At 37.4% G+C, this 20,927-nt stretch overlaps 1 long non-coding RNA gene across 1 annotated transcript; it reads right to left on the bottom strand.

The window, feature by feature from the left end:
• Positions 1–261: 261 nt before the first annotated feature.
• On the bottom strand, positions 262–20,580 carry LOC138921406 (uncharacterized). The gene is made up of 3 exons (XR_011433962.1): positions 20,088–20,580; positions 14,509–14,650; positions 262–355 (listed from the first exon to the last, which is right to left on the bottom strand). It is a non-coding gene; the product is annotated as an uncharacterized lncRNA (long non-coding RNA).
• Positions 20,581–20,927: the final 347 nt, after the last annotated feature.

Here is a 20,927-nt window from a genome sequence, read left to right as displayed (position 1 = left end):
GTGTAGCTTAGTTCCTGGTCACATTTCCCCATGACTGTTTAGGAAGGTAGGAAAGACTGGAGGCATGACCTCCTTGCACTGATAACACTTGATTATCTGTTTTTATTTTAAATTATCAAACAGTAAAATTCATTGGAGGAGGAGTGTATGGTTCTATCAGTTCTAACACATATATAGATCTGTGTCGTCACCATCACAATCAGGATTCAGAAGAGTTCCGTCACCCCCAACAAGCTCTCTCATCCTCTTTCTTTACATCTCTTTGTTTTCTCTTGATGTCATCATGGTTCTCACCCATATGCTTTCTCATTTAAGTTTTTCTCCCTTCTTCCCAGTCGTTTCAGACCAATTAACTCTAGAAAAGAACAAGAGAAAGGACAATGCCTATATCTGTGGGTGGGTACCTAGTAGTGAGAAGAAAGAGGAAGAGGAAACAGGAGAATAGGGCTTCGGGGTATTGGGAAAGCAGGAAACGGATTCAGAACATGGAGTTTCTAGTCTTCCTTCTGCACAAGTCTCATAACCTTCCAAGGAGCCTTGGGTTGCTCATCAATGAAAGTAAGGGATCGGAGACCTTAAACACGCATAACAGAAACAGCACGTGAAAGTCGACACTCCTAAAGAAATACCATAAAATGATTATTTTGGCAATTTTAACAGTTAACGTATAATTTTATTGTAAATCAGATGCTATCTTATATAGATTCTATTTTAAAAAATAGAAAGCACAAATTGTGTAAAAACTTTGAGAAAAAAAGTGGAAAATTGCAATATTATGTCTACTAGCCTAAGGCTTTTTATTAATTAAGACAAAATTATTTTTCACCTTTAGTGGTAGGACACTTAAGTCCAGCTTGCAGAAGAATACTAGAGTAGAAGTGTCCTAAATTTACTTCTAGATTCCACATGTTACAAATCTATGAACAGGCTTTACCTATCTGTGCTGGGAAAGAATATATAAAACATAAAGGTGACAATTGATATTTGCAAAGAAAACAATTTAATCTACAGCATTTGATCTTAGAATAAATATATTTCAAATATTTTGAAGTATATTAGAAGTTTATACATTATGAACAAGTTTTATGTTTTAAGAAGAGAACTACAAACAAAAATCCATTATTTTGTGATCCAAAATCCATTATTTATTTGTTTAATTTGTCTTACGAGGTTAAAAAAAGTAAGGATATTTATACATTTAAATAGTCCCTTTTATTAGAAAACTCCCTAAATTGGAAACTAGTCCAGAGCAGTCAAGTCTGCTTCAAGATGCATATTTACTTCTGAGAGTGTTAATTTGGTTCCAAGAATAAGGTCAGAAAACAGTGCAATTACAGTAATATTTGATAGTTTTGGACATGCCCTCCTTTAATGGGCTGATACTTTTGTCGATGAAAATAATCCATAACCAATCTATAAATGAAAATTGGGGTGAGTTTATTCTGAGCTGAAATCTGAGGACCATGGCCTGGGGACTTTCATCCCGAAGGAAGAAAGGGCACCAAAGAAGTGAGGTGTGCAGAGTGGTTATATACCCCCATTCAGGACGTTTCACATATGATTGAAATGTCCCTCCCACAATAGCCACAAGATTGCCCTGTCAGCACAGCACTTGATGGACACAGCAGGTAGTGGGTCTGCTCTCTCGGAGGGCGCAGCAGGAGGCAAGTCTATTGTCTTGAGCTGGGTGGTCACAGGTGAGCACAGCAATCAGTTTCTAGCCTAAGGAAAGATGCTTAATCCTCAAAGAAATGCCAACGTTGGGAGGGGGAGGGAAGTTGCACCTTTATCTCAAGGGCCTTTGCTCTTGCCGTAGGGAATATCTAAAGCAGATATACAATGCGTGCTCAACGGCCACTGTCAGGCCCTTTTGGAAAGACAAGGTCAGGCTGAATTAGGTTTACACAAAATGGCTTCCTCATATACCCCAATATATCCTATTACTTGCCATTTTTATTTGTCACTTTCCAATGTTATCTCCTGCTACCCACCCAATCTATCCTGTTACTACACGAAACTTCTTACTATTTCTAGACAAATTAGGTCCTTTAAAGACGCTTCGCCTTTGTGTACACTGTCCGTCTATCGAGAATATCTTTACTCTTCTCTACAAGTGAAAGTCCTATTCTTCCTACCAGACTCTATTCTCCAGACCTCTTGCCACTACCATCAAGACAAACTGGTATTGATATTCCCAGTTCCACATGAACACCTGCCCTCTCATACTGCAACTTATCTATTCACATATAGGTCTCCCTTACTATATGTCAAGAACTGCGAAGGGTCTGAGAATTCACACTACTTGCAAGCAGACAAGTTGTCACAGTTTCATAGATGCTGGCAGAAGACGCAAAACTCATGGGTCAGAGACAAGGTTTTTGTTACTTACAGCACAGCAAAAAACGTGAGCTTCATCTTCATACTGGTTTCCCTTGCCTCCCCTCCCCCACAAGTGTCACCTGGAGCAGCCCAAGTGATTGTTGAGCACAAAGTGGGTTTGTGTTATAGCTAAGGAACCCCCAACTCAGAAATCTCAACTTGGGGTCCGGCTCAGTAGCTCAGCACTTAAGTGCACATGTTCTGCTTCTTGGTGGCCTGGGGTTCGCCGGTTCAGATCCCGGGTGTGGACATGGCACCGCTTGGCAAGCCATGCTGTGGTAGGCATCCCACATATAAAGTAGAGGAAGATGGGCACGGATGTTAGCGCAGGGCCAGTCTTCCTCAGCAAAAAGAGGAGGATTGGCAGCAGTTAGCTCAGGGCTAATCTTCCTCAAAAAAAAAAAAAAAAGTGAAAACAAAAGAAATCTCAACTTGCAGAAAGACTGCCTTATGAAGGAGTTTGGCGTTTGAGGAAGTGCAAGAGGACTAATGTGGCTGGAGTGGAGGGTACACATAAGACAGTGAGAATGACCAGGCTGGAAAATGAGGCAGGAGTCAGAGCACAGCCTCCTTAGAACTATTGTCTAGGGATTATAAGGTCCTCAGGAAAAGCTCGCTAACCAGATTCACATGAGGCCCATTTCCAACCAGAAAATCAATTTAATCATTGATTCCAAGGCTTACTTCTGAAATCGAGAACATTAGCTTGCTCAGTAAGAAAACAGAACTGAGAGATGACGTATCTACCACATAAATATGCATAGCTATGTGGCCCAGCAATTTCCCACCCATCCAAATCATTCGTTCATGCAATTAACATTTCTTGAGTGTCCAGTCAGATATATTTCAGCCTTCTTATATAGTCCCTAGTGTTTTGAACATAGCAGTTTATCAATAGCTTTCAATCTAGTGTTGACAGATAATTCCCCATGGGTCTCTCATATTCCTGTACATCTTGCAGACAGAAGCACTGACCTCTTTTGTTCCAGACTATGTTTTCAAGGATGTTGTCAAAGGACAAGCATACTTTGTCCAGGACAATTTATACTGCCTCTTCTCCAAGCTAACTCCTACCCATCCTTCAAGATTCAGCTGAAAAGCTTCTTGTTCAGGGAAGCCAACCTGCCCCTTAGACTTGATTGGTGTCCTGTTTCATGTCTTGTAACTTTTTGTACTTTCCCTTCATAACTCTTATCACAAGCGTAGTCAAGTAATTCTTTGCATGATTGTTTATATAATGTCTGTCTCCTGCTCTTGATTATAAATTCTGGCTGGGCAGGGACCATATATATCTCGTACCACTTTATCCCTGGACCTGCTACAGTGCTTGAGACATAGTAAATCCTAAAAGATAATTGTTGAAGCAATGAATGAGGAGCAATATTGAAGCTGACTTGACTATCACCACCACCTCTAACTACCCTATAAAATGTGAATCTGCCTCTGAGATAAGAGGGTGGCATCAGTGTCACCACACGCTCATAGCTTATGACTAGCAGTCATCACTAAGCATACTCTTTCCTGTTGAGACCTAAGGCTAATCTCGAGTCCTTCTCAACACAATGGGAGTGTCCAGGAAGCCACAGTTGACCAGAGTTAGTTGAAATCCATTTACTATTTCTTGATGTATTTGTTTTGGTGATTGATTGCCTATGCTTGGGTGATTGATTCCATTATAAATTCAATTCAACAAAAATGTATGAGTCACTGTAGAGAATAAACTACCTAATAATACATCGTCACTGTCTGTATCAGTCAGGACTCTTTCAACTGCAAGTGGCAGAAACAAGTTTAAGCACAAAAGAAATGTATTGGTTCATGTAACCGTGAAGTCCAGAGGGCCAGGTGGCACAGCTGGATCCCCGAAAGCAGTACTTTTTGAATGTTAATGTCCACACAAATCATTTGAGATCTTCTTACAATGCAAATTTTGCTTCGTAGATCTGAGAGGGGCCTGACATTCTGCATTTCTAACAAGCTCCTCACTGATGTTGATGATTCTCATCCAGGACCACACTTTGAGTAGCAAGCTTCTCAAGTAAAGATGCAAGGCAACCATGGTGCATGGAGTATACTGCTCTAAGGAGTTTCCAATCCAGTTACTTTTATTAATGTGTATAGGCAGCATATAGGTTGATAAAATGAATTAGGCAGAATACACTCTGCATTTTCCTCTCCACTAATACATTTCAAATCTACACTGGTTATAGTATTCCAAGGTATTCGAGTTGGTCTTCTCATTTATAGGATGCTGTGGGGCACATGAAAGGGGCATCTAACCCAGTCTTAGACATGAGAGATGTTAGTTCATCCAGCACCATCCCAACTCTCTTCTCCTTTGCCTGCCTCTCCATAGAGCAAACACTTCCTTGCAGCTCAAATGGCCTTGTGACATGTTTCTGGCCAATTAGGAAGTAGGCAAAATTCCCAGGGGAAAATGATCTTTCCTGAGTGAAAAAACTGCAAAATCTCATAAGAAGGTTATTGTCCTTTACCCTTTGTCCCTTGTCTTTTTCTTCCTACCTGAACTTGGGTACAGTGCCTTCAGAGGCAGCAGCCACAAAGGGACCACAAGGACAAAAGCCACACTCTACGGATAGTATAGCAAAAAGAGAGAAGAATCCTAGGGGCCGGCCCAGTGGCACAACGGTTGAGTGCACGCGTTCCGCTTCTCAGCTGCCTGGGGTTTGCAGGTTCGGATCCCAGGTGTGGACATGACACCGCTTGGCAAAAGCCATGCTGTGGTAGGCATCCCACATATAGAGTAGAGGAAGATGGGCATGGATGTTAGCTCAGGGCAGTCTTCCTCAGCCAAAAGAGGAGGATTGGCAGTAGTTAGCTCAGGGCTCATCTTCCTCAAAAAAAAAAAAAAAAAGAAGAATCCTGGGTCCTTGTAAATATCGCTGAGCCACTACAGACCCCTGCATTTGTTATTTAGTGAGACAAATAAACCCATTAGATGTTCAAGTTACTGTTGGTTTTATTTTACTCCCAGCCCAATGCATTTCTAACCAATACAAAAGCCTTCCTTATGGAAAGATGTGTAACCTGAAACACAAAAACTAAATAGGCAGTATCCAGGCCAAGGGAGAACCTGTTATTTGTGTTTAAATTCATATTCAATTTATAAAACTTGGATTAAAAGCCAAGTTTGTCATAAACGTTTAAGCTCAATTTACAAATCTTAATTTGGTTACAAATCAAGTACACTTTGTATGAAAATTTAAAAAATGTGTCTTCACTTCTTGCTATTAATGCTCAATTAGTTTATAATTTTGACAGATTAAATTTCTATAAAGCCTTCCCAAACGTATACAAGCTTTATTAAGTAATTTCCACCAAACTTTTTAAATCACAATCACAAATTCAATGTATCAAAATTGTTCAAGCATTTCACAGTTTAAACAAAGCAATGATAACCTTACAGCAATAATGACAAATCTTCCTTAGGACGTAAGCAGTATTACAAACCTCTGTCTCACACAGGTTACAAACGTACCAGTTTACTAAATCAGACTCTTTTAACTCACATTCTCCTAAATATTTCACATTAAAACTATATTCTGTCAGTCTCAAACACTTTAAAATATAAGAATAACATAGACAAGTTACACAATTACTACAAAACTTATTCCTAAAACAAACAAGAGAGTATTAACACTATAGGTTTAATTTCCTTTTTCTGCATTTCTATATTTATTTCTACCTCTTCCCAGGGCTTCAATTTCACTTTCTCAGCTTAGGAGAACAGAAATGACCTTGGACTCACTGAGATCAGCCCATCTAAGATTCAGAACTGTGTGGAGGTGGGTGAGAGTCAGAGGCTCCTGACCAGGACGTTGGTCCAGGATGCTACTTCCAGGGTGATTTGAATTTATTTTGCAGTAACACACTGACCCTTCCTTGCTGACAGATCTATCTGCTTTGGGAATAAGGGATCCCAAGTCCTTGACTTTCAGTTAGGATCTAGAATAAGTTTGGATTTTGTGTAAGTTTTATGTGTCCTCTGGGTGTACCTTAAGTTCCAACCTCACCTGTTTTTTACTTCACTTTACTATACAATTTCATATGGCCTGATTAGGATAGATTGGATTAGCATTTCTTATCTAAATTACAGCAAGTATCTTTATTGCCTGATTTACACTGAAGGGGCATTGTGGCTCCTTTATATGTTCCCTGGAGGTCTCCCCAACCACCATTTTCCAGCCATTCTATTGATATTCCCCCTCTTATTGATGAGCTACACTATTACTAATCAAATGTTGTTAGGATCTTTAAAGTAAAAATTAACAGAATGATTTGTATTGTTCATCTGTAATAAGCACAAAGCAGCAAAACTAACACGAAAACAATACAAATCAGGTGAATAACAAGATTTAATGTTAACATGTCCTAATAGAGCCACTTATTTGAGTGGGAATTTACAACTACTCTTTTGGTACATTGTTCTTTTTTTGAGAGGATTTTATTTATTATTTATTCATTTAATTTATTTTTCTAGCTTTATTGATATATAACATTGTGTAAGAGTAATGGATGCAATGTGATGATTTGGTACATGTATATATTGTGTAACGTGATAAACAAATGGCAAGCAATAGGATGTATTGGAGTACATGAGGAAGCCATTTGATGGAAACCTAATTCGGCCTGACGTTGTTTTTCCAAAAGGGCCTGGCATGGCCACTGAGTGTGCATTGTATATCTGCTTTAAGCATTTGCTGTGTCCCAAAGACAAGAACAAACGCCCTTAAGATAAAGGTGCAGCTTCCCCCACACTGGCATTTCCTTAAGAATAAGTACCTTTCCCTAGGCTAGGAACTGATTGCTGTGCCCACCCTGTGACAACCCAGCCGACAGAGCAGTCTCGTGACTACTGTAAAAGGGACATTTCAATCATGTGATACATCTTCTTTGACGGTATAAAACCACTCTGTACATCCCAGTTCTTTGGTGACCTTCCTTCCTTGGGGAAGGAAGTCCCCAGGCTAAGCTCGTCCTCAGATCTGGCTCATAATAAACTCATCCCAATTTTCACTTATAGATTTGTTATGGATTATTTTTGTTGACAAATGTTTAGCACAATGAGGTTAGTTAACACATTCTTTACTTAACACAATTACCGTTTTGTTGTTGTTATTATGGTGAGAACATTGAAGCTCTACTCTCGCAGCCACTTTCAAGTATACAATGCAGTACGGTTAATAGAGTCACCATGCTGCACCCCGTGACTCCAGAACTTATTCATCTTATACGGGAAAGTTTGCCCCCTTTGACCAACATCTCCCCACTTCCCCAACCCTTCAACCATCGTTCTACTCTCTGTTTCTACGAGTTCAATGTTTTCAGATTCTACGTATAAGTGAGATCATACAGTATTTGTCTTTCTCTCTCTGAGCTTATTTCACCTAGCATAAAGCTCTCAGAGTCCATCCATGTTGCCACAAACGGCAGGATTTCCTTCTTTCTCATGGATAGATGATATTCCATTGTATATTTGTACCATATTTTCTTGATCCGTTCATCACTGATAGACACATGTTATTTCCATGTCTTGGGTATTGTGAATAATGCTGTAAAGAATGTGGGGGTGCAGATATCTCTTTAGATAGTGATTTCATTTCCTTCAGACATATAACCAGAGCTGGGATCGCTGGATCATATGGTAGTTCTACTTTGCATTTTTTGAGGAAACTCCATACTGTTTTCCATAGTGGCTGCACCAACTTACATTCTTATCAACAGTGCACCAGGGTTCCCTTTCCTCAACATCCTTGCCAGCATTTGCTATCTCTTCTCTTTTTGATAACAGCCATTCTAACAAGTGTGAGGTGATATCTCATTGTGGTTTTGACTTGCATTTCCCTGATGATTAGTGATGTTGAGCACCTCTTCATGTACTAATTGGCCATTTGTATGTCTTCTTTGGAAAAAATATCTATTCAAGTCCTCTGACCATTTTTTAATCAGACTGTTTGTTTTGCTGAGTTGTAGAAGTTCTTTATATATTTTGAATATTAACCTCTTATTTTTTCTTTTTTTTAAAGATTGGCACCTGAACTAAAATCTGTTGCCAATCTTCTTTTCTTCTTCTCCTTCTCCTCCCCAAAGACCCCCAGTACATAGTTGTATATTCTAGTTGTGAGTGCCTCTAGTTGTGCTATGTGGGACACTGCCTCAGCATGGCTTGATGAGCAGCACCATGTCCATGCCCAGGATCCGAACTGGTGAAACTCCGGACCACCAAAGCAGAGCATGTGAACTTAACCACTAGGCCACCGGGCTGGCTCCTAACCTCTTATTTTTTTTTTTTTGCTGGGAAAGATTTGCCCTGAGCTAACATCAGTTGCCAATTGTCCTCTCTTTTTTTTTCTCCCCTAAGCCCCAGTAGTTATATATTCTAGTTGTAAATCCTTCCAGTTCTTCAATGTCAGCTGCTGCCATAGCATGGCTACTGACAAACAAGTACTGTGGTTCCGTGGCTGGAAACCAAACCTGGGCCACTAATGTGGAGAATGCAGAACTTTAACCACTAGGCCATCAGGGCTGGCTCTGAATATTAACCTCTTATCAAATAAACGGTTTACAAATGTTTTCTTCCATTCCATAGGTTGTCTATTCATTCTGTTGATTGTTTCTTTCGCTGTGCAGAAGCTATTTCATTTGATGTAGTCCCACTTGTTTATTTTCACTTTTATTGCTTGTCCTTTTGCTGTGATATTCAAAAAAATCATTGCTAAGATTGATGTCAGGAGCTTACCACTTAGGTTTTCTCCTCAAGTTTTATGGTTTGGGGTCTTATGTTTAAGTCCTGTCAACACAAATAACCAATACAATTCTTTAGATAGGAGAGATTAGGTGAGTTTTACTTGAGCCACGCTGACAATTATAACTGGGGAGGCAGTCTCCACAGAGGAAGAAAGCCCTCCAGAGAAGCATGATTTTCAGTACAGTTTTATACCTTTTTTGAAAAAAGAGCATACGTCAACCATGCCTAGATACATATTCATCAAAGTTTCAAAGAGCTCTTCAGTGGTACATTAGCAGGTCAACATGACCCTGATGTCTGGGGAAGAAAACTTATCTTCAAGGGAGTACCATCACTGGTGAAACTGGTGTCGTAGGAAAGGAAGCATGCATCCTTATCTTCAAGGAATGCATTCTTTCACTTTGAGATAATGTTTAATGCATTCTTTAGCGGTTAAAGCAGATGTACAATGTATGTTTGATAGTCCATAAATCATGCTTCTTTTGTTCAAGCTGAATCAGTTTAAACCAGAATAGCTACCCCATATACATCAATATGTGGAAATTTCTTGTCAGTCCTTAATCCATTTTAATTTTTTTTTTTTTTTTGAGGAAGATTAGCCCTGAGCTAACTCCTGCTGTCAATCCTCCTCTTTTTGCTGAGGAAGACTGGCCCTGAGCTAACATCCGTGCCCATCTTCCTCTACATTATATGTAGGACACCTACCACAGCATGGCATGCCAAGCAGTGCCATGTCCGCACCCGGGATCTGAACCAGCGAACCCTGGGCTGCCAAAGTGGAACGTGCACTCTTAACCATTGTGCCACCAGACCGGCCCCTTGAGTTAATTTTTGAGTGATGTAAGATTGGGGTCCACTTTCATTCTTTTGCAGGTAGATATCCAGTTTCCCCAACACCATTTATTGAAGAGACTATCTTTTCTTCATTGAGTATTCTTGGCTTCCTTATCAAATATTAATTGACCGTATATGCATGAGTGTATTTCTGGGCACTTGATTCTGTTCCATTGGTCTATGTGTCTGCTTTTAAGCCAGTACCCTGGTGTTTTGATTCCTAAAGCTTTGTAACATGGTTTGAAATCAGGAAGAGTGATGCCTCCAGCTTTTTCTTTCTCAAGAATGCTTTGGCTATTCGGGATCTTTTATGGTTCCATGTGCCTTTTAGGATTGTTTTTTCTGTTTCTGTGAAAAATACCATTGGAACGTTAATAGAGATTTCACTGAATCTAGAGATGGCTTTGTGTGGTATGGAAATTTCTATAATACTAACTCTTCTGATCCATGAGCATGGGATATCTTTCCATTTATGTGTTTTCAATTTCTTTCATCAGTGTCTTAGTTTACAGTATATAGGTCTTTCCTTCATTGGTTAAATTTATTATTCTTAAGTATTTTATTATTTTTGGTTTTATTGTAAAAGAAATGGTTTCTTTTTTCTTTTTCTGGTAGTTTTATATATATATAAATATATATATATAAAATATATGGTAGGATTTTATATATATATATATATACACAAGATCATATCATCAGCTAAGAGAGACAATTTTACTTCTTCCTTTCTGATTTGCATGCCTTTTACTTCTTTTTCTTGCCTAATTGCTCTAACTAGGACTTTCAGTACTATGTTGAAAAGGATTGGTGAGAGTGGGCACTCTTGTCTTGTTCTGGACCTTGGAGGAAAAGCTTTCAACTTTTCACCACTGAGTAACATGTTAGCTATGGGCTTGTCATATATGGCCTTTCTTATGTTGAGGTATGTTCCTTCTATACTCAATTTGTCAAGAGTTTTTAATCATGAAAGGATGTTGAATTTTGTCAAATGCTTTTTCTGCTTCTATTGAGATGATCATAGGGGTTTTGTCTTTCATTCTACTAATGTGGTGTATCACATTTATTGATTTGCATTTGTTGAACCATCCTTGCCTCCCCAGAATAAATCCCGTTTGATTATGGTGTATGATCCTTTTAGTGTGCTGTTGAATTTTGCTTGTTAGTATTTTGTTGATCATTTTTGCATCCATCTTCATTAGGGAAATTGTCTTGTAATTATAATTTCATTGTCTGGCTTTGGTATCAAGGTGATGTTGGTCTCATAAAATGGTTTGCAAATCTTCCTTTCCTTCAATTTTTTGGAAGAGTTTGAGAAGAATTGATGTTAATTCTTTAAATATTTGACAGAATTCACCAGTGAAGCCATCTGGTCTTAGGGTTTTCTTTTTTGGGCGGATTTTTTTGCTTTTTTCTGTTCATTCTTTTTTCTTTTTTATTGTGGTCATAATAGTTTATAACACTGTGAAATTTCAGTTGTACATTATTATTTGTCAGACACCATATAAATGTGCCCCATCACCCCTTGTGCCCACCCCCCACCCCTTTCTCCCTGGTAACCACTAAACTGTTCTGTTTGTTTGCAAGTTGTTTATCTTCCACAGATGAGTGAAATCATACGGTGTTTGTCTTTGTCTGGCTTATTTCACTTAATGTGAGCATTTTGATTACTAAAGCAATCTCCTTGTTTGTTATTGGTCTGCTCAGATTTTCTATTTCTTCATGATTCAGTCTTGGGAGGTTCATGTTTCTAGGAATTTATCCATGTTTTTCTTTTTTTAAAATTGTTTTAGCTATTCTTTTTTTTTTTTTTTTAAAGTTTGGCATCTGAGCTAACAACTGTTGCCAATCTTCTTTTTTTTCTTTTTTTCTCCCCAAATCCCCCCAGTATATAGTTGTAAATTTTTTCAGTTGTGGGTCCTTCTAGTTGTGGCATGTGGGATGCTGCCTCAACATGACCTGATGAGTGGTGCCATGTCTGCACCCAGGATCCAAACCAGTGAAACCCTGGGCCACCGAAGTGGAGCGTGTGAGCTTAACCACTTGGCTACGGGGCCATCCCCTATCCATTTCTTCTAAGTTATCAAGTTTGTTGGCATATAATTGTTCAAAGTAGTCTCTTATAATCCTTTATAATTCTGTAGTATCACTTGTAATGTCTCCACTTTCACTTATAATTTTATTTATTTGACTCCTTTCTCTTTTTTTCTGGTAATTCTAGCTAAAGCCTTGTCAATTTTGTTTATCTTTTTAAAAAACCACCTCTTAGTTTCATTGATATTTTCTATTGTGTTTATATCCTCTATTTCATCTATTTTTTTCTCTGATCTTTGTTATCTCCTTCCTTTTGCTAACTTTTGGCTTAGTTTGTTCTTTCTCTAGTTCCTTGAGATGTAAAGTAAAGTTGTTTATTTCAGGTCTTTCTTTTTTCTTAATATAGGCATTTATCATTATAATTTTCCCTCTTAGCATGCTTTTGCTGCATCCCATAAATTTTGGGATGATGTGCTTCCATTTTCACTTTTTTCAAGATTTTTATTTCTTTTTTGTTTTATTCTTTGACTCGTTGGTTGTACAGGAGAGTGTTGTTTAATTTCCACATATCTGTGAATTTTCCACCTTTCCTCCTGTCATGATACCTAATTTCATATCATTGTGGTTAGAAAAGATACTTGGCATGATTTCATTCTTCTTAAATTTGCTGAAACTTATTCCGTAACCTAACAAATGATCTATCCTGGTGAATGTTCCGTATGTGCTTGAGAAGAATGTGTATTCTGCTGCTGTTGAATGGAATGTTCCATAGGCATCTGTTAGGTCTATTTGGTCTAAAGTGTAGTTCAAGTCCAATGCTTCCTTATTAGTTTTCTGTCCTGATGGTCCAGCCATCGTTGAAAGTGGGATACTGAAGTCTTCTATTATTGTATTGTTGTCTATTAATCCATTTAGATCTGCTAGTATTCATTTAATATATTTAAATGCTCTGATGTTTGATGCATATATATTTATAATTGTTATACCCTCTAGATGAATTGATCCCTTTATCATTATATAATGACCTTTTTTGTCTCTTGTTACCATTTTTGGCTTAAAGTCTATTTTGTCTGATGTAAGTATAGCTATCCCTCTTCTCTTTTGGATTCCATTTGTGTCAAATATCTCTTCCATCCTATCACTTTCAGCCTTTGTGTGTCCTTGAAGCCGAAGTGAGTCTCTTGTAGGCAGCATTTTGTTGAGTCTTTTTTTAAAATTTTTACTTATTTTTTTTCTTTAGGAAGATTAGCCCTGAGCTAACTACTGCCAATCCTCCTCTTTTTTTTGCTGAGGAAGACTGGCCCTGAGCTAACATCCATGCCCATCATCCTCTACTTTATACATGGGATGCCTGCCACAGCATGACTTTTGCCAAGCCGTACCATGTGTGCACCCAGGATCCGAACCAGTGAACCCCGGGCCGCTGAGAAGCATAACGTGCAAACTTAACTGCTGCACCACTGGGCCAGCCCCAGATGGGTCTTTTTTTTAATCCATTCAGCCACTCTATGCCTTTTAATTGGAGAATTTAATCCACTTACATTTAAAGTAATTATTAATAAGTAAGAATTATTGCTATCTTGTAATTGTTTTCTGGCTGTTTGGTAGTTCCTTCCTCCCTCGCTTGCTGTCTTCTTTTGTGAACTGATGATTTTCCACAGTGGTACACTTTGATTCCTTTCTCTTTATCTTGTGTGTATCTACTATAAGTTGTTTTGTGGTTACCCCGAGCGTGGATTTAAACATCTTATAGCTATCCAGTCATAACTCAGAGATATTGCCCTGGTTCCAGGCCACTGCAATAAAGTGAATATGGCAATAAAGCAAGTCACATGAATTTTTTTGTTTCCTAGTGCATATAAAAGTTATGTTTACACTATACCATAGTCTATTAAGTGTGCAATAGTGTTATGTCTAAAAAAACAATGTACATATCTTAATTTTAAAATATTTTTTGCTAAAAAATGCTAATCATCGTCTGAGCCTTTAGTGAGCTGTAATCTTTTTGCGGGGGGAGGGTCTTGTGAAAAATGCAATGTCTGTGAAGCACAATAAAGAAAGCACAATACAATGAGGTACACCCTTAACAGTCAGTTTTAAGCTGATAACGACCTAACTTCAATCGCATACAACATCACTACACTTTTACTATCCCACCTGACATCTGATGTTTTTGATGTCACAATTTACATCTTTTTATGTTGTATATCTATTAACAAATTGTTGTTGCCATAGCTATTTTAAATGCTTTTGTCCTTTAACCTTTATACTAGAATTAAAAGGTTAACACATGACCATATTACATTATTAGAGTATTCTGAATCTGACTATATTCTTATCTTCACGAGTGTGTTGTACATTTCCATATGTCTTAATGTTACCATTAGTGTCCTTTAGTTTCAGCCTGAAGAACTCATTTCAGCATTTCTTCTAAGGCAGATCTAGGGGTGACAAACTCTCTCAGCTTTTGTTGGTTTGAGAAGTCTTTATCTCACCTTCATTTCTGCAGGACACCTTGCTGTGTAAAGTATTCTTGGTTGGCAGTTTTTTTCTTTCAGTACTTTGAATAAATCATGCCATTCTCTCCTGGTCTTAGCTGCATCCTTTTGAACTCCATGTCTACTCAGGTGAGAGAAACTAAAAATAAACAAATGTGCCTACATCAGACTAAAAAACTTCTGCAAGGCAAAGGAAACCATAAACAAAATGAAAAGACAACTCACCAACTGGGAGAGAATATTTGTAAATCATATATCTGACAAGGGTTAATTTCCAAAATATATAAAGAACTCAAACAACTCAACAACAAAAAACTAAACAACCCAATCAAAAAATGGGCAGAGGATCTGAACAGACTTTTTCTTTTTCTTTTCTTTTCTTTTTTTTTTTTTTTTTGAGGAAGATTAGCCCTGAGCTAACTGCTGCCAATCCTCCTCTTTTTGCTGAGAAAGACTGGCCCTGAGCTAATATCAATGCCCATCTTCCTCTACTTGATATATGGGACGCCTACCACAGCATGGCTTTTGCCAAGTGGTGCCATGTCTGCACTCGGGATCCGAACTGGCAAACTTGGGGCTACCAAGAAGTGGAACGTGTGCACTTAACTGCTGCGTCACCGGGCAGGCCCCACAGACTTCTACCAAAGAAGATATACAGATGGCCAAAAGACACATGAAAAGATATTCAACATCACTAATTATTAGGGAAATGCAAATCAAAACTACAATGAGATATCACCTTACACCTGTCAGAATGGCTATAATTAACAAGACAGAAAATAACAAATGTCAGAGAGGATATGGAGAAAAGGGAACCCTCATACACTGCTAGAGGGAATGCAAACTGTTGCAGACACTATGGGAAACAGTATGAAGATTTCTCAAAAAATTAAAAATAAAAATACCACATGATCCAGGTATCCCACTACTGGGTATTTATCCAAAGAACATGAAATCAACAATTCAAAGAGATTTATGCACCCCTATGTTCATTGCAGCATTATTCACAATAGCCAAGATGTGGAAGCAACCCAAGTGCCCAACAACTGGTGAATGGCTAAAGAAGTGGTATATATATACAATGGAATACCACTCAGCCTCAAAAAAAAGACAAAATTGGCCCATTTGCAACAACATGGATGGACCTTGAGGGTATTATTTTAAACGAAATAAGCCAGACAGAGAAAGACAAACACCATCTGACTTCACTCATATGTGGAAGATAAACAAACACATGAAAATAAAGAATGGATTAGTGGTTACCAGAGGGGAAGGGGGTAGAGGGGTGAGCGAAGGGGGTAAAAGGGATGCATACGCATGGTGCCAGAGAAAAACTGGGTTATATATGGGTGGTGAGCATGATGCAGTCTATACGGAAACTGATATATAATAACGTACATCTGAAATTACACAGTTATAAACCAATATGACCTCAATAAAATGAAATTTTAAAAAATCCTCGTATATCTCATTATGAGATGAATTTCCTATAAATTTTATTTTATATGTTTAGGAATCATTTTTTAAAATCCATAATATATTTGTTATTTTGATCAATTGTGTATTATTGACAGTTATGATAATTCAGATGGAATTTTTTAATACTCAGAACTATATGGTTACAGGAAACGAAACATTTTACATTTCTATTTATAAATATACTTTTGTTAGAGATATGTATATGATATAATGATCAATAAAAGACTTTCAATCATATAATCTGTATTAAGTAAAGAATGTGGAGAGGAGGTAAATGGAATGAAAATATGAATTCAAGGAATAAAAGGAACTACGTAAAATTTCTGACTGTTAAGAAGACCTCTTTCATATGTTTTTAAAGTAAATGTATGCATCAGAATGCCATGATATTTAAATTCAGCTACATACATTTAAAAGAGTGACATATACCTTCACTTCAAAATTTCAATATTTACAAATTGCCATAAATTATCTTCTTTGCAGCTATTTAAACTTTTTTTTAAAAAGATTTTATTTTTTCCTTTTTCTCCCCAAAGCCCCCTGGTACACAGTTGTATATTCTTCGTTGTGGGTCCCTCTAGTTGTGGCATGTGGGACGCCACCTCAGCGTGGCTTGATGAGCAGTGCCATGTCCACGCCCAGGATTCGAACCAACGAAACACTGGGCCGCCTGGAGTGGAGCGTGTGAGCTTAACCACTCGGCCACGGGGCCAGCCCCTATTTAAACTTTTTAAATAAACAATTTCAGACGTCAGTCTAAAAATAAATAAATAAATGTGATACATCAGATTAACAGAATAAAATATAAAAATCATATGATCATCTAAATAAATACAGAAAAAGCATTTGAGAAAATTTAACATCCTTTCATGATAATAACTCTCAACAAATTACATACAGAAGGAATATACATTAACATAGTAAAGACCAATTGTGACAAACCCACAGCTAGTATCGCTCTCACTGGTACAAAGCTGAAAGCTTTCTCTCTAAAGATCAAGAACAAGACAACATTCCTGTTACTTCTATTCAACAAAGTACTGGAAGTCCTAGGCCTGGCAATTAGACAAATATATCCAAATTGGAAACAAAGAAGTTAAATTGTCTTTGTTTGTAGATGAAGTGATCTATATATAGAAAATCCTAAAGACTCCACCAAAAAATTGATAGAACTAATAAGCAAATTCAGTAAAGTTTCAGGATACAAAGTCAACATACAAACATCAATTGTGTTGTTATACATTAACAGTAAACTATCTGAAAAAGATATTAAGAAAACAATCCTATTTACACTATCATCAAAAACAATAAAATACTTAGGAATAAATTCAACCAGTGAGGTGAAATATCTGTACACTGAAATGTATAAAACATTGATGAAAGAAACTGAAGAAGATACACATAAATGGAAAGATGTTCCATGTTCATGGACTGGAAAGTTAACATTGTTAAAATGTCCATTGTACCCAAAGAGATCTACAGATTCAAACAATTCCTACCAGAATCCCAATGGCATTTTCACGGAAATAGAAAAGACAATCCTAAAATCTATGTGGAACCATTAAAGACTCCAAATAGCCAAAGAAATCTGGAGAAAGAACAAAGTTGGAGGCATCTTAATTCCTGATTTCTAACTATTTTACAAAGCTATGGTAATCAAAACAGTATGTGACTGGCATAAAAACAGATACAGAAACTAAAGGAACAGCACAGAGAGCCCAGAAATAAACCCATGCACATACAGTCAACTTAATCTTCAGCAAGGACACCAGGAATACAAAATGGGGAAAGGATAGTCTCTTCAGTAAGTGGTATCCACATGCAAAAGAATGAATTGGATTTATATCTTACACCTACACAAAAATCAATTGAAAATAGATTAAAGACTTTAAACATAAGACCTGAAACATAAAAATTCTAGAAGAAAACATAGGGGAAAAAAATCCCTGACGTTGGTCTTGGCAATGATTTTTTAGATATTACACCAAAAGCACATGCAGCAAAAACAAAAATAAACAAGTGAGATTACATCAAACTAAAAAGCTTCTGCAAAGAAAACAATCAATAAAATGAAAAGGCAATTTATGGAATGGGAGAAAATATTTGCAAACCAAATATCTGATAAGGGGTTAATATGCAAAATATATAAGGAACTTGTACAACTCAATAGCAAAAAAGCGAACAATCTGATTTAAAAATGGGCAGAGGAGTTAAATAGACATTTTTCCAAAGAAGACATATAAGTGGCCAACAAATACATGAAAAGTTTCTCAACATACTAATCATCAGGGAAACGCAAATCAAAACCACAATGAGACATCACCTCACACCTGTTCGGATGCCCATTATCAAAAAATAAGAAAATAACAAGTGTCGGCAAGGATGTGGAGGAAAGAAAACCCTGGTACACTGTTGGTGGGAATGTAAATTAGAATAGCAACTATGGAAAATATATGGAGGTTCCTCAAAAAATTAACAATAAACTTTCATATGATCTCAAAATCCCACTTCTAGATATTTATCCAAATGAATTGAAATTAGAATTGGGAAGAGATACCTGCACTCTCAAGTTCATTACAGCATTATTCACAATAGTCAAGATATGGAAACAACCTACATGTCCATCAATGGATGAATGAATGAAGAAAATGTTTAATATGCACATGATGGAATATTATTTAGCCTCGAAGAGGAAAGAAATCCTGCCTGCCATTTTCGACACCAGGGATGGACCTGGGGGACAATATGCTAAGTGAAATAAATCAGACAGAGAAAGACAGACACTGTATCTCACTTACATGTGGAATCTGAAATAGTCAAATTCATAGAAGCAGAATGTAGAATGATGGTTTCCCAGGTCTGAGGAGGAGGGAAATTGGGAGGTGAAGATCAAAGGGTACGTAGTTTCATTATGTTAGAGAAAAAAGTTCTGGATATCTGCTGTACAACATAGTTCCTTTAGCTAACAATACTGTATTGTATGCTTAAAATTTGCTAAGAGGGTGGAAGCTATGTTAAGTGTTCTTAAAACCATCATCATCATTATCACAAAAAGAGAGGAAGGAAACTGGGAAGTAATGGATATGTCTATGACCTTGGTGGTAATGGTTTCACGGGTGGATACTTAACCCCAAATTCATCAAGTTGTGTATATTAAACATGTTCAGCTTTTCATATCAATCATATCTCAATGAAGTGGTTTAAAAAAATAAAGGAAGGGAGCTGGCCCTGTGGCATACTGGTTAAGCTTAGCATGCTCTGCTCTGGCAGCCCAGGTTCACAGGTTCAGATCCAAGGCATGAACCTACACCACTCGTCAGCCATGCTGTGGTGGCGACTCACATACAAAATAGAGGAAGACTGACACAGATGTTAGCTCACCCCTATTCTTCTATAAGCAAAAAAAGAGGAAGATTGGCAACAGATGTTAGCTCAGAGTGAATCTTCCTCAGCAAAAAAAAAAAAAAAGAAAGAAAGAAAAAAGAAAGAAGGAAAGAAAGAAAGAAAATGGTGCTACAGTACAAAACAGTTTTTGATATGGTGATCCTATATGAGAAGCATGATTTTGCCTTTTTTTCTTAGTCATCTTTTAACAAAGGAATTGAACTAAACTTAATTTAGCATATAGTTAAACGTAGAACTTTATACACACTGGATGTCCATAAACTATTTACAAAAATTGTTTTTACTTAACAAAGAAATATTTAGAATGTTTTTAAAAAGCAGAGTTTTAGAAAAACTTAAGGTCATATTCTCTGATCACAATCCTCCCAAAATGATTTTCATTCTAAAACTTGTTTAAATTTATTTTCACCAAAACTACTAGAATTGTAATCCCTTCCTCAAACTGTAATTATACTTACCCCTTTAGTTTATATTTTTATGTGTCATCATTTTATTAATGAATTAATAATGCTTAGGTTTCTAGGTTGTTGATGGTGGTCCTGGTGCCATTCATGGAGTTAGAGGATATGAGTAACATCCATACCTCATTATCTCAGCTCTGGGTACCTGAGTACGCTCAACACAGGGGCAGATGTACTTATACCATCATGCTAATAAAGAGATTCTTTGGGGCATCGTTGGGCTATACGTACATGGAAGAACCCGGCGTTGGCAGAGAAAAGAATGCCTTGCCCGTAAGCTTAGCAGTCAGCCAAAACTCCAACCCCACAGTTCCTAGGTACTTGAGCAGTATCTCACACAGCAATCTGTCACTCTCAGGTTTAGACACCTTCTGGGTTTAGGAGCCTTTCTTAGTCCACATTTTCCTGACATGGAGGGTGTCTCTCATTTTAAGTATTCTTCTGTAGCTGCCTGTGTCTATTAAGTCCAGCCCACACCCCCTTTTACTCTTTCCTTCTAAATCTCTGTTTTCTTTCATTTCCCTGATAAAATTCCTTATCACTCTCTAGGAAATCAAACTCAAATCACTAGCACATGAAAAAAATGTATTTTCATTCCACCCAGAAAAATGTCTTCTTCCAACTTTACTGCATTCTTATTCCAAAAATGGGCTGAAGAACTCCCAAAGCAGGGAAGGAAAATAAAAAGCCATGCGAATTGTTTTCAAAGTTAAACTTGCACATCCTGCGACAAAGAACAAAGAAATATGAGTTAATGTACAAATTATGAGTTCATGTTGTTTTGTTTAGCAACTCAGTTTTGTTCCTGCAACCCTGTGAGGTAGGCAGGACATATTATTATGCCATTTTACAAATGAGAAAATTGACGTCCAGGGATCCTAAGAGACTTCCTTTCATCAGAGACCAGAAACTTGGTCTCGAGAATACTAATCCAGAGTTTTAAATTCTCTGTTTCACCACCTTTAAAAGCCCATTGCTGGGTCACTATTTCAACAGCAAGAAGAGCACTTGGGGACTACTTAGTTGAGAATATAATTTGGCCTTTTTTTTCTTTACTAGAGAGGTACCAAG

This window comes from Equus caballus, chromosome 29, assembly GCF_041296265.1.
Source record: "Equus caballus isolate H_3958 breed thoroughbred chromosome 29, TB-T2T, whole genome shotgun sequence".
Taxonomy (NCBI): Eukaryota; Metazoa; Chordata; class Mammalia; order Perissodactyla; family Equidae; genus Equus; species Equus caballus.
The sequence above is the reverse complement of the archived record's forward strand: the minus strand, read 5'-3'. Positions and strand labels throughout refer to the sequence as shown.